Below are 13244 nucleotides of genomic sequence, written 5' to 3'. Positions count from 1 at the left end.
GGACAAATATTTATCTCTTTTTAAAGCGGTCTTTACATTTGCCATTTGACCGAATCTGCCTAAGATTACTCAGGTCTCCTGTGTTGAGCATTCTGCCATGAATCGGCCTACTGGCTCATCTCGAACGTGGTGGTCTTTTTGATACATGGGCCTGCGGACTGGCCCAGGAGCAAGAGAACAGAAATAAATTTCCCTTCCTCACCCCTCCCTCCCTCCTCTCTCTTTCCCTGTGTCCCTGTGACTCCCGAGCCTGAGCCGTACTTTTCATCTCGGCTTCGGAAATACTCCCCTGCGGCTTTTGGCTTTAGTTCCTTTGCGGCCTAAATCTCTGGACCCCAGAGCAAGCATGGGCCTGGGTTGCAATGGGTGGTCACCAGGAAAGTTGTAGACTTTCAGCATACTGAGGAACACAAGAAAGAGAGCACACATTTTGAGAGAGGAAAAGAATACAGCTACATTAAGCAGACATCCTGTTAAAAACCCTCCCTTTTGAATCCAGATGCTCATATTGCATCTGACAGTTGTTGGGCGGTAAAGTTCAGGCTTTAAAGCAACTGGCTTTCTGTTTCTGTTTTCAGCTTTAGCCTCCTAGACTGTAATGAAAGCAAAACAGTAGAAAATTCCCACATTATTAAATAAAACATGTCGATGGCCAGGGGCCAAACATTGTCACGCTAACAGGAGCAGAGCACACAGTGATGTTCTGTTATAATTTTGACATGATGTTAAAATATTACAAGAAGTTAAGATGTTTTGAAAAAGTGGAGATGTTAAGAAAAAAATACATGAAGTATTAGATGTAATTGCTCCTATACAAGGATTTGGCAGGACAAAAACAAGGCATGAGTCCAGCTTCAGAGATGTGAAATTAATTCTTACCTTCTGCCTTACAGACATGATGTCTGGTGTCAATACTACACTTAAGTGGTCTGTTCAAATCAGAGCACCAATCAATTTTTGCAGTCATGTTAGCAGTTGGCCAGAGTGCCCCAGGCCAGACCAGTCAGGATCCAGGGGTCATCCAGGGGTCACCCTTACAGCTCCCTCTGACCTTGGCCGAACTGGTCTATTGATGAGACGGCGCTGCATCTGATACAGCACAGTGATCTGTGTTGGTCCTTCTGTCTGTTGTACTTCATGAAATCAAGACGTGGACAGACAAAATCAAAGAGACCAATTATTTTACTCAGTAATATTACTCAACTAATTTACTAATTGTTCAGTGTGTAGACCATCAGAAAATAGTGACAGTGCCTCTTATACTGGACAGATTCTGACGGATGCAAGTCTGTCCAGAACCAAACGGTATTCAGTTTATTATTTGTTTTACTCCCCAATGGTTTTTCAATCCAGATTCATGATTTGCTTTCACATTGTCTGGTTTTACATCATGTAAAGTGTTTTTTACAGTCTGTTAATATGTGCAGGAATTTGTGATTCAGAGATTGTGATACTGAGACCTAATGGCTTCCTGCCTATAATGAGAAATGATTTCCTTGCAGGATTCCCATTTTAGATGACCCCGTGCCAGCAGTGACAATGTGACTGATGTATCAGAAATCATAAATACGTTCATTTTGCGTAGAAAACATTTTCATGACAGGAAGACATGCTTCTTGCCTGTCTTCCCCCTGTGCATCGGGGTGCTGCGAGGTAGCCTCTCTACCACCTTCCTCCCTCTCTCTTTCCCCCCTCTCTCTGTCTTTCTCTCTCCCTCTCACTTTCTACTCCTGACGGCCTTATCGGAGGAATCCTGTCCATAATGGAATCCAGATGGGAAGAGATGAGCAAACACAAGACATGGCAAAGATAGAGACATTAATTAGGGCCCGAGCACCGAGTGGTGCGAAGGCCCTATTGTTTTTCTAATGTTTATTATTATTATTATTATTATTATTATTATTCCTCCCAAACAACTGCATTTTTCAACCCCTTCCCATGCTCTAAAACGCCTGAAATTTTGCACACTCATCAGGTCTGGTGAAAAATTTGATATTTTGTGGTCGTTGTAAATGGGGGGGGCCAAATGGCTCCGCAGCGCCCCCTTGAAATTTTCAAAACCCCCCTCCCATTGGGCTTAGTTTGTCATAGGTGCATGAAAATTGGTACACATGTTGATCATACCGAGACACACCAAAAAGTCTCTTGACACCATGACCTCAACCCAACAGGAAGTCCGCCATTGTGGTCGGAAGTTGGCGATTTTGGCGAATTACACCATTGGTATGCGGACGAACTCGTGCTAGGGATTTCACCTGATCCACTTCATATTTGGTGGACCTCACCTCAAGACCATGATGATCAAAAGTTATTCAAGGCTTTTCTCTAAGTTAAAGGGCGTGGCCTCTGTGGCCCGCCAAAGTTTGATGGCGTTTGGTGAATTTTCCATGACATTTTGAATGGCTCTCACGTCCACATACTTTATCCAAACATCTTCAAACTTCATGAGCTTGATCAGGGCTCTGCCCTGAACGCCTCCATATGTCAAACTCCCGCCTTACTCGTGGCGTCCCCTGCTGGTAACAGGAAATGACCTATTCTTACTCTGAAGTGTACTGCTCCTTAATAGTTGACACCATCGGCTTGGTTTCTGCTCTACAACCTTCCCAACTACTTGGTGAAGCTACATTATAAAGGCCGTGAAGCTGGGTGCAATGGCATCTGTGTGGCGGCGCGGCAACTGACGATCCCTCGCCGTGAAATTACGTTTGGATTTGTAATGACCTTAACCACCTCCTATGATCCTAAAAATTCATACACACGTTCTTGGGGGCTGGTCCTAGACTCTGATGGGGTTTTTGTAATTGGGCGGGGCAAAATGGCTCAACGGCGCCCCCTTGAAGATTTAAAATACCCCTCTCCATATGGGTTTTTTTGGAATACCAAGATGAAAATCGGTACACATAAAGAACACTTCCAGACGCAAAAAAAAGTCTCTTGACACCATGGCCTCAACCCAGCAGGAAGTCGACCATTTTGTTTTTGGCGGCCAAATTTCACTGCTTTCCACCACTGGTATGCGGATGAACTCGTGCTAGGGATTTCACCCGATCAACTTCATATCTGGTGGACCTCACCTCAAGACCATGATGATCAAAAGTTATAAGAGACTTTTCTCTAAGTTAAAGGGCGTGGCCTCTGTGGCTCGCCAAAGTTCGATGGCGTTTGGTGAATTTGCCATGACATTTTGAATGGCTCTCACATCCACATACTTTATCCAAACATCGTCAAACTTCATGAGCATGATGAGGGCTCTGCCCTGAACGCCTCCATATGTCAAACTCCCGCCTTACTCGTGGCGCCCCCTGCTGGTAACAGGAAATAACCTGTTTGTACTATGACGTGTACTGGGGAGAAGAGGAGAGGACATAGGAGGACTCTGGTACTCTTGGCTGCGCCGGCTGCGACTCCCGCGGGTCGCAAGGGGTGCGAGGGCCCGTCATCGCTGCTTGCAGCTTTAATTACCTTTTTGAAATAGCACATTTTCCAGGGCCTGACTGGATGAATTTGAAATGAAAATAAAAATATCCACAGATCACATCCCGTACACTTCTGGGCCAGATATAATAATTTAAATGGGAGAAAAATGTTTCTAATGTTCAAGTTATCTTTCAATGATAGATGGTCTCTTTCATCTTCTGTTTCTAAATGTTAGAGAACTACACACAATGTGAGAGAAAAGATATAAAGGATTTGTGGTGACATGATAAACTTCTTAGTTGTTGTTTGCATTGAATTTGATGATAAAGGTTTTATTATGATCTGTCTCAAGTTCAAGACATTGCCAATTGATTCTTTGAGTGATGATATGGTACATTTCCTTGTTAAAACGTGCGTTTGTAAGAGAAACAGAGTCACAGGTCATCTTCTAGAAAATCCAGTAAATTCCAGCATGAAATGCACAGAAGCTACATTGTTCGAGATAAAGCTATTTCAAAATCCACAGTATTGCAAGGGGGAAAAAAGAATATAGTACCTTGGGCAGATGAAAGGGAAAAAACATGCCCACCTCCCTCCAGTTCTCTCTATACCTGCCTGTCTTCTTCTGCCGGTATCCTCAACACCTTTCTTTGGGATTTACTTAGAATATGAAAGGATTGAAGCTACACCTGGCTTGACAGACACTGTGCTACTTTATTAAACCTCATGCGTCAACTACGGTGCCGTATTAAAATTGAAAGAGAGGCAGTGAGAACCCGATTCCTCTGGATAGACAGTGAGAAATCCTTGGTCAAAGCACCACGGATCTGTCTCTCCTCACACCCAGCTCTCTCTGAAGCACTGAGAGGACCTATTGATATTTAGATGATGCCATTGTAGGTAGGATAGGCATTTTTTTTAAAAAAAGAAGATATTGATTTTAAATTGCACATTAGGCCTATTCCACGCTGCTCGCTATATCTTAAAAATGGGCCACTTCTCCGTTCCCCAGGCTCTATCTTGCGTGTGGGAATTTGTATGGATTTTTTGGGGCTTGTTTGCAGTGATGGGGGAGCGAATGCAATAAGTGCTCCATTACTTACACAATCTGTGAGTGCTCAGAAAATTAGTCACCAGTGACCTTTTGGCCTCCTTCTCATACTCATTCGCAGTCAAAAGACCTGATGGGAATGAGAATAAAGTCAAACTAATGCCACGATGCCTCCACAGTCTCCCCGGCAGCAGCCTATTTGAAAACATGAGACTGCTCTGTGGGTTAAATTAATAAAATCATTCAGCATTTTGATTGATGAAATAAAACAAACACAAACATAGAAGCTGCAAGGACCAGCAAATGCATGTATCCAATTAAAAAAAAAAAAATTAACAATACAATAACCCAGTGTAGCGCCTACCACCTTATGATTAATGTTTCACTATTCTCTGCACTCACTCCACTGAATGAGCCACTTTACATTTCCATATCTGCAAATATCATTACAAGTTTTTAAAATTGGACTCTTCCTGATTTTCAGATTTGTAAAGTAGCTTTACATTTAGTGTGCGTGTGTGTGTGTTTAAAATGTGTGACATATGGTTACCAAGTCATATTTAAATTGACATTATGAGTTAACATCACTTTTTCTTCACTCCCCTTTTAAATCAGTGTCAACAGTGGCCAAATTGCTGGATGTGTTCAGAGGCTGCATATAGCAGACAGTGATCAGTCAGACACTGCAGAGTGCTGTATTTACCTGTGTTGTGTCTGGGTGTGGTTTGGCACAGCGTTGCACTTTATCATATTCCTGTATCCTTTACCAGAATACACATGTAACCATAGCAACATCCCAGTCAGTCCCTATGAACAATGAGTGACCCACTGAAAACTTTTATTCAATTAAAATGTGCCTAAGAGTGAGAAGTCTGAGCAGGCCTCATCTGACCATGATGTGATTCTCACTTATTTTGTCCATTTCCATTTGCTGTGCTTCCTTAATGCTTTTCATCGCTGTGTGTGTTTATGTCCTGTTTCTTCCTTTTGACATTTCACTTTTGTTCAGTTTGTCTAAGCTTGTTGCAGCTGTCTTTTGTTCTTCTTTTTTAGAGGCAGCTATAGCATCAGATACATACTACATAAAGGTGTTGTGCAGTAACATCTTCACTGTAATCTTAGTATACTGATCTGTTAAAGAAATCTGAAAGCATATTGTGCAATGACAACACAACTATGCATGGCCATTTGAATATGTTTGCTGGTGAATGTGGTATTCCAGTGTTTGTCCTTTATGCACTTCAGTTACAGATTTTTTTTTTTTTTTTTTTACATGAGTGCTCCTTCACTGACAGTCTGATTTACTTTCTTCTCCTTAATAAAACTTTTAACAAATAGCTACAGCGAAAAACAAAAATTCTCTGTGTTTTTGATGAGACTCATAATCTCTCAATAGCAGCCAAAGCCATCATGTAAACAAAGCAAGAGACTTCAGTGGGCTACAACGGGCTTAAAATTGGCGCCTTTTGTACTGCACCTAATTATGGTTATTAATATTTAAAAGAGTTGGTTCAAAACTTTATTTTGAAAAACAACTGTGATTAAAGAACATAGCAAATCTCGGAGGATATAATTCCAGCTATGCTTAAACTGCTCTTTAATGCAAAATAAAATGAAAAATGGATGACCCTGGAATTTAGTGCAAATCAGCACCAACCCACCACTGCTTTGAACAAGGGCTGAAAATGAGCTTCTGCCACAGTTGTTCCACTTGGTTACATAAAATATGCTCAGGTGTTGGCTGTTGACTCTGGGAGTAGTCAGACTCTGAGCTGCAGCCAGGTGATTAATAAACTGTTGGGGAGCATAGGTTAGTGTTCCAGTTCTTCTTTTGAAAGATTTGCTTTTTTAATTTTAAGTTTAATAATAATGTTTAGAGAGGCATAACTTTGACCATATCAAACCTTTTCTGAATAATTTCAAATATTTTATTGTTACTTGTAAGCTTAACTTGCCTGCATATGAAAATATGGGCTCTATCATAGAGAAGGGAGGGTGGGTGGTGTAAAATGTAAAGCAGTTCCTCTGAGTTATTTTTAATGAAAATAAAGTAGGATCAGCACAAATCGAACAAATGATGAGAAACGACCTGGCAGAAGGTTGTTTTCTCCCTCTGAGGTGATACTGAGGGAGGAGAGGAGGAGCAGGAGGGCCTCCGTTCCCCTCCCTTTTCCTGTCTTTGCTTCTTTACCTCTGTATTTCTCCATCTCCCTCTCTCCCAGCTCTCTCTTTCTCTGGTCCTTTCACTCCCTATATCTCCTTTTCCTTCCGTTCCACTGTCTCAAAATATGAAAGGCCTTGTATCTTCCCAGCTCTATGTTTCCCCTAGGAATAAAAGTTTTTTTTAAAAAAGCAAGACAAATCACAGTGATGCATTGCTTAATTTAATAAATGAAGCTTGAGAAACTTGATCACACAGCACACTTACTCTTATAACACACACACTCTCCATAAAGGAGCACAAGGGGACTGACTATTGCCAGATGCCGCTGGATGTCTGTGAACAAAGAGGACACACACATGTAATCCCTTTGGGTTTGGGGCGACACTGTCTATTCGATGGGTGCCAACAGAGCTCTCACTCCGTATGACTGACTGTACTTTGACATCACAGGGAGCGGAGGAAAGATACTCCCTCTTTATGAAGAGTAAGATGGAAAATCCATTTACCCGAGCTGACTCATAACCAGAAAAAAGCTTGTTTTAGCTTACAAAATGAATCCATGATGAAACTGCGCTGTATGTATGGAAATGTGGAGGCCTAGTCGGCTAGAGGGGAAACAAAATCTGTCACAACTCTGTGGGGCTCCCAACTTGTTTGAGTTAGGTGGTGAACTGAGCAAAGGGAGCCCAGCTGCAGCTGATCAGCAATTAACAAAGAAATCTCAATATGTGCAAGAAATTAGGCTGTGAGCAAAAGTTATTAACAAGGATCTGTTGTTTAAGGTAGTTATATTAACTTACTACTATTACATATACATATATATAACAACATTGCACAGTGCAACACTGCTGCAAAAGGACTATGATACACTAAATAACAAGAAAAAACAAAGAGCACAGCACACAACACACCAGAAATTTGCCCAAAATAAAGGTTAAACAGTTAGGTCATGTACCCACTGAACTGAGCTGCGGTGTTAAATATAGAATTGGTGTCAGGGTTTTGTTGTTGAGTTGTTGCAGAGATACAGCAATAAGGCCAGAGACATTTTGTGTATTGAATCTACTTGTTGGCTTGGAATGTAGAACCTTGGCAGCACAGGACAAGCCTCAGACCAAAATCTAGACACAACATCAATATCATAGAATATTTATAATCTGTGCTGCCTTAAAAAGGCTGCCCGCTAGATGACAGGACAGCCGATTTGGCAGATAAGTTTTCAATGTGGACAAGTCTCCTGACGAATCTCGCTGATACGTCCCCAAGTAATTGTCGTCCCATCCTGTCTGTGTTGTGACATCCTTCTGAAATGTGTTATTTTTGTTGACTGCCTTGCAGCACCACTGCTGGAGTTATGTGATACTGTATGTGCTCTTACAAAACCTTAGTGACTTGTTCAATACCATGAAATGTCCAAAAATTATTGTATTAAAGTCATACTGACATTACATGTTAATCAACTCAATGGTCTTTCATGACACCACCAAATTTGGCCATGTCACCTTGTTGCCAGACAAAGTGTAAATTTCTAGAATTGTAACTGGTCCACGGCATGTGAAACTGTCCTTGAAATGATGGCACCATATAATCCATGGACAAATACATTTCAAGCTGACTTAATCTGTGGGATCACAAGCAAGGATAGACCACATTATTAATGAGCCATTTAAACAACATCACCTAATCTGTGCTGAAGTGTGTCAGCGTTAGTTTGTTTGTGAACCAAGTTTCATGATAATTCAGGAACGGGGTGCCTGTAAATTTCATGAAGAAACTGTACAATTTACGGTGTAGATTTACTTTCAGTTACAAGTGTAGTAAACATATTTTGTAAATAGTAAAAACGTGTGTTTTGAAGTCAACTTATGTCACAACAGGACTGAATACACTGGTTACATAGGTTGATAAGACCTATGCAACCAAAGTGGGGTTTTTTTGCTCTGCATATGAGAAAGCATATTTTCCTCCTCCAAGCATTACTTTGGTTGATTCATTGAAGTATGTATGCCATGACCAAGAAAGAAAGATCTGACGAAATTCCTTTGTCATGGGTGGGGAAAGACGATTATTTATGGTGTTGTTTTCGCTTATGTATTTCCTTAATTAAAACATATTGGCTTCCAAAAGCAATATAAGAAACAAATTGCTTTGGCATGGCTGTGGCAGTTGGAGGACAGACTCTGCATATTGGCAGACTAAATGAGATGGGATTTGGAGTCTTTGAAACTACATTTGTGCTTCAGACTATGGTAATGAGGCCTAGCAGAATGATATCACCATTCCCAAATATTTGGTTTGTCATTTTGTGGTAACAGGCCCCTCTGTGCGTGCGTGTGCGGAGCAGCTTTGGAGGTGTGGGTGAGCATCTGAGGATTACTTTTCCAGATTACAGCTAATTTTAGAAGATTACGTGTTTTATAAGGTAATCATTGTTGTAGAGTAGTTAATTTGGGCTACAACAACCTTGATGTAATGTCATAGCGTTGACTTTATTTTGAAATATTTTGTATTCCTAATCTGTAGTCCTCTAAAACAATGAAATTTGGTTTCACATTCACTAGTGCTGCCATCCTTTGACTAATTAATTAATACAGTCATTCTGTGTACAGTACGTGTCTACATCTGGGTGTGTGTCCTGGGCAAACATGTGTGTGAACCAGAGAAAGATGGTTTCAGTGGGTTGACTGTGACAGTTTCAGCTGGGACCGGGAGGAGACCATGAGACAACCCCTCCTCAAACAACAGTGAGGGGTGGTGATACACTCCGGCGATAATGGCCTCTTTGAAAACAAGAAGGCCCTCCCCTCCTGTATTTTGGAGGGAACATATGTTTGCCTGTCTCTACTTCTGTCAACAGCCTCCACTACAGTGGCAGAGACCAAAGAGAGCTCTGCTCCTCGTGTGCTGATTTGGGGGGGGGGGCTTCGCTGTCAGGCACGGCTGATATGACGACTCATTTCACAGCAATGCACTGGTGTGGTTTCTCCGTAAACATGGATATGAAAAATGCTTTTTGGGAGGCAGAAGTTTGTGGTCAAGACAAAAACATGACATAAGCCCTTCCAAAAAAGAGAGAAAAAATACTCTGTCTAAATTGGTAAAAGTTTCTGTTGGGTAAACCAAGCTCTACTCCTCGACCTCTCTCTACCCCCAGCTATAAGTCTCACTCTTTGTCCTCTTCTGAGAGTGGATACTGAAACCAGATGTTTTTAACAGATAACAAATGTCAGAGGCAATCGCTGACAGTACACCTGGTACAGTACAGACAGGGTGACTGGCTCAGGTCACGTGAACAGTCTGGCTCTCAACTCTTTTCTGATTGTGTTTTTTTTTTTTTTGCAGTTTCATCCATCAGTTGAATAACTGTCACATTGGGTGGTTCATCAGTGTGTCATAATACAAGACAGATGTTTCAACAGCTTAAACATTTCAGTGGCAATGATTTTCCAATAAACAAACATCAAGGCTGGACATATGTGTTTTGGTGTCTTCCTTGCCAGAAGGAGCCATTTTCAAATCCCGTCCACAAGGCAAGACGTTGAAACTTTTGAAGGAGTGCAGCAAAAGTTCACCCTCTTGCTGTTTTGTGGTTAAATCCCTATTTGCATTCTATCATGCTTATCATGTCACTGTCACATATATATAAAAGGCCTAACTAATATCACACTATTAATATTCCATGTCGGTATTGTCAGCTTGAAGTGACCCTGATCTATTATGAGATATCGCTTCTCATCTGCGGTTTACTTGTCTTTTCTTTTCTTTCTTTTTTTTTTTTTTTTTTTTTTTAGAACTGACATCATGTGAACTGTATATAGTAATCCTCCCATACTGATCAGAGCTTGTGGAGTGTTTGAGCCAACACAGAGACCAGCAGGGAAGGGTGGTCTGGTCCCCCAGTCTCTGATGATTGATGACGCTTGTTGTGACACTGACAGGGAGGGATCAGCACAACAACCAACAACTTCTGCATAACTCTGCTTGAGCCAGACGCCAGCCACGCTATTGTGTCATCAGCACTGGCGCACACACACTGAGACACTAGTAAACACATCCGCCCACCAACTCACACACACATATTGAGTCACTCAAAGGGATGGGGTTGATTTATAGTTGCTGAAACATAGTTTCTCATACATTATAAATGGATGCTGGACATGTTTGCACCCTAATACGCTCCTATAAAACAATGATTATCTTCTGTTCTATATGGATTGGATTACTCCCACACCTGTGCTCCCAAGCTTGCAATTTTGGTTGTCATCCCTCCAAAATCAGCTTCTAGCCACCTGTTCTGATGACCATAAGGGTTTCTGGGAACCAAGAACATCCACTGTGTGCACTGCAAAAAGTATCCATCCAGTATGCAGCCAGCCTTCAAAGCTTTTAGTCTAAAAACAATTACCCTTGATAAATGTTCTTTAACAGAAACACAGTTTTATATTACCCAAGTTTTATTTTCGGACATTCAGACTGTCTTTAAACACACCCTCAAACTGAGAAAAAATGAGGGCCAACAGTAAAATTATTACCTAGTCACTGAATTGATTACTAATATGAGTATACAGTGTTTTCCTAACTTGTAGAAATGATGGACAAAATAAAGACTACAGATTCTGTAGCTCTAATTGAAAGTGCCTTTTCATTTCATTTTTCAGCATCAAGAATTCACATTACTATAATTGCTTCTAAACATGGCAGCCTAAACTTCACTAACTTCTCATCTGTGTTTTACATTTGTGTGCTACTAGGTTAGATTTGTTATACTGCAGCACAGACAGATTTTCCTTCATAGCATTGGACAGTAAGAAGGTGCTGTTCAAACACAACAAGGCTAAAGCTTAAGTCTCAGAGAATGGAACCAGTGAATGGGTGAAACATGTCACTTCCAAGACAGAAAAACAGTTTATTGTACGATTATGATAAGAATCTATTAAACCAAGGTATAAAAGTTAATGTCAAGATAATGTATTCTTTTAACGTAGCTGACAGACTCCAGTACAGAGACTGGATGACTTCTGGATATAGACATTTTTTGCAGCGTGGTCGCAAATCAATCATCATTTTTGAGTTTCGCTCTTGCAGCTGCCCAGATGTATAATTTACAACATTAATGTCTCAAGTCACTTTCATTTTACTGAGTTATCAATTTCTCTGCATAAAGAACTCTAACAAAGTCTTGTGACAACTCCCAGCACATAGAGGGATGACATTTAAAGAGCTGGCCATTAACAATATATCTGGTTGCAGCCAGAATGGACCATTTTATTACTGAGTGCATATCAAATAATGGCGTCTGTTGGCACATGGATGTGAACAGGACACATCAAGATCTCCGCAACAGCCAGTGGGCCGCATAGACCGTCCTGTGGTCACTTCCATTTGGCGCCAGCCATACAGACCCAGAATTCCTCACTTCATAAAAAATTGGTCAGGCCCATTCACAGTGCTTGGTAATCAATACTGCCGGCACAGCTGTTACACCATAAAACGGCCCTTAATTTGGAGACAGCCCCTTCCTCTCTGTCAGTCGGCTTCAGTCTGTTGTAAGATGTTAGCTGCCTCACCTAGATGTGGGTAAAGATGACAGTGACAGGGCCAGCGTGGGCTGAGGGTAATGCTAACACTTTCAGGTTTGCACTTTTCTTTTTCACCTTCAGTCGAAGTGCACACATCCCTAAAGAATTAAGCCTGTTCACATAGACCAATAACATGATATGTTATATGGAGATGTTGCATGACCGTTTCCAGGTGCTGTGCTTACTGTTATGTACTTTGACATTTACTGCAAAGTATGTAAATCACAATTTTTTTGGTGAATATTTTGGCATTAAATAAGTGATAATTTAAATAATTACAAACACTGAGAAACATTTCAGCACAAAACTCAGCTAACTGCAGTATCTCCCAAAGTGCACACTTTTTTTTCTGTGCAGTGTTTTCCTATTCACAGAAAGCTCAGCAGTGAAATACTGTACCACAATGCAATGGTGCAATCTGATACGTTTTAGACGAGACCTTGAAGTAGGCCAGAACCACATCTATCAGTGTCTAAATCTGTCCTTGCATTCTCGGGGAAGACTCTCAAGGATGAAGCAAGTCTTCAAAAGCATCTCTCCCTTTTGATGTAAACTTCTGTGACTGGTAGGGTGCCTCTTCAGCCCCGCCGTCTTTTAATTGATTATGTGAGGCAGAGGGTACCGTATTGTAAATGAGGTGATAGACAAAGACCGCAATGCTCAGTAGCTTGACCCTCTGTTATTTTCCGCTACAGTGGCGGTTAACAGTGAAGAAAATCTAGATGTGTCATTCAAGGAAGAGGTCATGGGAACATTTAGTAATAGTATAAAAAAAAAAACTTTCCCTAACATTTGTCTTTTTCAGTAAGTGCACTTTAAATAGTTTTTATCCTAAAAATAAAATAATGCGTTTTCTAATTTTTCTGACATGAGTATCACAAATTAATGAAACTGCCTCAGTTTCATGGAAGAGACTGCAAATCCCCTTTTAACTGTACATGTGCATCAGAGGCTGCTGTGTTTTACAGCATGTGCATATTCATTACATAGGAACAGTTAGTTCACTCATATCTGGCAGTGTCCTTGGGCA

This window comes from Toxotes jaculatrix, chromosome 10, assembly GCF_017976425.1.
Source record: "Toxotes jaculatrix isolate fToxJac2 chromosome 10, fToxJac2.pri, whole genome shotgun sequence".
Lineage (NCBI taxonomy): Eukaryota > Metazoa > Chordata > Actinopteri > Toxotidae > Toxotes > Toxotes jaculatrix.
Note: the sequence above shows the minus strand (reverse complement) of the source record.